At 46.6% G+C, this 4,540-nt stretch overlaps 1 long non-coding RNA gene across 1 annotated transcript; it reads left to right on the forward strand.

Moving 5' to 3' along the window:
- Window positions 1-419: 419 nt before the first annotated feature.
- Window positions 420-2,097, forward strand: LOC148401303 (uncharacterized). The gene is made up of 4 exons (XR_015863312.1): window positions 420-575; window positions 1,514-1,543; window positions 1,752-1,918; window positions 2,031-2,097. It is a non-coding gene; the product is annotated as an uncharacterized LOC148401303 (long non-coding RNA).
- The last annotated feature ends 2,443 nt before the right edge of the window (window positions 2,098-4,540 follow it).

The following is a 4,540-nucleotide window of genomic DNA, read 5'->3' on the forward strand; positions in this document are numbered from 1 at the left end:
CTGTCAGCCTCGGAACAAAACTATGACAGCGGTAATCGGGAGCTCCTCGCCGTCAAGTTGGCCTTGGAGGAGTGGCGGCATTGGCTGGAGGGCGCCACCACTCCGTTCATCGTCTGGACCGACCACCGCAACTTGGAGTATCTACGATTGGCCAAGAGACTGAACGCGAGACAAGCACGGTGGGCTCTGTTCTTTGACCGGTTTGAGTTCTCTCTTTCCTATAGACCGGGTTCCCGTAACGCGAAGGCGGACGCCCTGTCGCGTTTGTTTCCTTGGGGGGAGGAGGGACAGGGTCCGCCTCCCACTATCCTCCCGAGCTCGAAAATAAATTAAATATGTCTTACTTGTTCCCACTACTTTTCAAAAAAGTAGTTTAAAACGAGGGCCCTTCACTCAACCTTTAACCTCAACCCCGCACGTAACATTGTGTTGTATCTGTGAATGTTGGTTGTGGCCAAATGATAGTTTTCTTTCATTCGTTTAGGTTCCACGGTGTTTGTTGGCTGTATGTTTTCCACTGTCAGAAGGATGAAAATACAAAGTACAACGCTTGGACGTGGGGGAAGACGTCACCGGTGAGTCCTTCCTTCCTATTTATTCACCTTCTAGGTGCTAGAGGCTAAGTGTTAGAGGCTAAGTGTTAGAGGCAACACAATACGAACAACACAACACAATACGAACAACTCAACACAATACGAACAACACAACACAATACGAACAACACAACACAATACGAACATCACAACACATTACGAACAACACAACACAATACGAACAACACAACGATACCGGACTGAAAAACACGGTACCGCACTATGCTGCACTGAACAACACCATGCCGCACTGAACAACACCATGCCGCACTGAACAACACCATGCCGCACTGAACAACACCATGCTGCACTGAACAACACCATGCCGCACTGAACAACACCATGCCGCACTGAACAACTCAATCCTGCACTGAACAACACCATGTCGCACTGAACAACACCATCCCGCACTGAACAACACCATGCCGCACTGAACAACACCATGCCGCACTGAACAACACCATGCCGCACTGAACAACACCATGCCGCACTGAACAACACGACGCCGCACTGAACAACACCATGCCGCACTGAACAACACGCCGCCGCACTGAACAACACCTATGCCGCACTGAACAACACGACGCCGCACTGAACAACACGACGCCGCACTGAACAACACGACGCCGCACAGAACAACAGGACACCGCACAGAACAACACGACACCGCACAGAACAACACAATACCGCACAGAACAACACAATACCGCACAGAACAACACAATACCGCACAAACAGTTTTAGATAATATCACGTCGCAGTCATGTGACGCGGACATGACGTCAATAGGCGGAATTTACGGCAAAATTATAATCCTTGGGCGTGGCTTGCAACAGGAAGTAGGAAAGCCGCAATGCTGGCAAACAAGGCACAGCGGTTAGTAACAAGACGACTAACAAGACAATTATTTTCGTTTTCAGCTTGCAACTTGACCGTCTAGAGCGTACAAGGTAATTACAACTCATTGTTTTGAAAAATACGTTTTTTTTTAGCCCTGAAAAGCGAGGGAGTGTGGTGTTTGGGGGGAACGTCGAACTCGGTGTCTGCTTCCAGCCACAGACGCCAAATTTCGACGATTATTTCGACTGGTCAACGGTTGTAAATTATTGCGTTGATTAAAAACTTTATTTAACTCTACTCTTAACTTTGCCGTTTCAGATATGCGGGCATGTGTCGCGGAAATGACGTCAATAGGCTGAACTCTCGCCAAAATTCAAATCTGTGGGCGCAATGGCCTTGAGCGAGAACGCGGATACAAACACGACGATTATCAACAGAAATATCTTTATTTTCTGCTTGCAAGTGGACCGTCTAGAGCGTACATGGTAAGTACAACTCATTGTGTTTAAAAAGATTTACGTTTGTGTAGTTTCCGTTGCATTGTATCTGTGAATGTTGGTTGAGGCTAAATGTAAATGTTTATTTCCATTCCTTTAGGTTCCACGGTGTTTGTTGGCTGTATGTTTTCCACTGCAAGAAGAGGCTCGTATCATTGACCAGGAGCTACAATGGTGAGTACCCCTTTCGTCCTCCATTTATGTTAAACACTTCTTTTTAATGTCTAACAGTACTCGATTTAACAAATAACCATAAATAAATACAGTGTGGGCACTCAAGTTAACATATGTGATTATACTGCCTAATATGTTTATCACAAATATGTCACTAATCACTAATATGTTTATATTTTTATCACAACACCTCTGGACCTTCAGCAATCGATTATTTCCCTTCATCTACATAGAGACAGAACGATGGTGTCTTAAAAATCTCATTCATTTCACCAAATAACTTCACGCAGGTGGATAACGGCCGTCTCGGTCACGCTATGTTGCGTGATGCAGTTTTGAAGAACCAAATGCATTTATTCAATAAATAAGTCAAGCTAGATCTATGTTTATGATGATGTAAGTTACGGTACAGATTGAAGTTGAGTCCGAAGCCAGTGGAAAACAGTGCTGTGTTTGTGCTCTCCAGGTACAAATGTTGTGATCTCTGACTGATGACCGGGCGAGACTCGAGTAAGAGATGTCCAAACGAGCTCCGGCAGGGCGGGCCAAGGCGGAGCGAACGGACGCCCTTCAAGCCGCCAATGATGAGCTGAGAGCCAAACTGATGGACGTCCAGTTAGAACTTCAGCAGGAGAAGAACAAGGTGAAAACCTCAACAGACACTGCCTGCCTCCCTGCCTGCCTCCCTGCCTGCCTGCCTCCCTCCCTCCCTCCCAGTTTTCCCGATGTAGATTTGACATGCGTGTGCCATGACTGTCAGCCTACATCAACAAACGCACCGAGGACGTCAGCACCACTAAGAATATCATCACCCGGGGCAACCAACGACCCTGGAGGACTGAGGAGGTACGTCAAACGCTACGAGCGCGGAACTCTGCCTTCAAGTCTGGCGACAAGGAGACACTAAGGACAGCGAGAGCCAACTTGAACCGTGCCATCAGGGTAGCAAAGCGAGACCACAGTCGAAAAATTCAGGATCGTTTCCACGAGACCAACAGCACCAGGAGTATGTGGCAAGGCATACGGGCGATTACAGACTACAACTCACCCTCCCCCCCGGTGGGTGAAGTTGATGCTGACTTCCTAAATGGTCTAAATAACTTCTTTGGGAGGTTCAAGGGACTAAACGGCACTCCAGCAGTTAAAACTGTCCCCCATCAGGAAGAGGAGGTACTCCGCCGATGTGTTGAAGACTGTTGGGTCTAAATAGATTAGACATTAAATCACTCGCTGGAATGAAGAGGAGAAGACAACCAGAACAGGTACAGAATGTAGTGTGGTGTGAATTGGCACTTCATTGTTGGCTCGTGACCCCCCGCAGAGGCCGTTCCCTTTCCTCAACCAGCCGTCTTCTCTCACAGTTGGTTGACTCGTCCTCAACTGTGATCAAATACCTTGAAGCACGTTGATTGCCGCTTTGCTATGGAACAAATGCAACTAAACCTTTGCTAACTTTATCTACTTGGTAAATTAACACACAATAAAAATAAGTAACTTGTCCTAAACACTTCTACACACCTTAAGCAAATGTGAGGTAACTGGTATGCAGTTCCTCAAACAAACATTGAGTAAATATGGGATAACTTTTATGCAACCACTTTTAACTGTATATAACCCTTAACAAAGAAAAACAGGTCTGATAAACTACAATCTATGAACCAAACCTACAGCTAAATGAAAAGGAATGAAGTTCCTGTGAATCAAACAAAGAACATGTCACCTATGCAAATAAGCCCTGCTCATTGTTAGTGAAGGCCTCTTACGGGAACAAAAACACACAGACAACATAAGGACAGGAAGGATACAAATGGCTGACAGGGATCAAAAGACATCCCTATCACATAAAAGGAAGAACCTAGATAAAAGGAAAGATAAACTCGTAAAGGTGAGGCCTCCAGGTCTGGCAGGCCAAGGCTTCACTTAAATTAATCCAACAAAGACCCTGAGGAGAGTCAACCCCCGTAAAGCCCCTGGCCCCGACAATATTCCTGGGCGTGTGTTCAGGGAATGTGCAAGTCAGCTGGCTGGGGTCATCACAGACATTTTTAACACCTTGCTGGGCCAAGCCACAGTGCCAGCGTGCTTTAAGACTGCCTCCATCATTCCGGTGCCGAAGAAACCTCAAATCACCTCATTTAATGATTACCGGCCTGTTGCATTGACTCCGATCATGATGAAGTGCTTCGCGCTGCACCGCGCTGCACCGCGCTGCACCGCGCTGCGATGACAGGAGAGAGAATAGAAGAAGGTACCAAGCCTTGATGTCTATTCATATGCAAATGAGTTAGGGGTCATAAAATTTTATGACCTTTTTATGACTTGTTATGGTATCATAAATCACCCTCTTTTGAATTGTGGCAGGGTTGGGGGCATCAAGATGGCGCCAGTCGTGACGGCGCCATCTTTGACTGTCGCCATTTTGGTTTGCTGGCGCCA

The sequence above is a fragment of the Syngnathus floridae genome, chromosome 2 (assembly GCF_059516105.1).
Source record: "Syngnathus floridae isolate MCC-2025c chromosome 2, RoL_Sflo_1.0, whole genome shotgun sequence".
NCBI lineage: Eukaryota > Metazoa > Chordata > Actinopteri > Syngnathiformes > Syngnathidae > Syngnathus > Syngnathus floridae.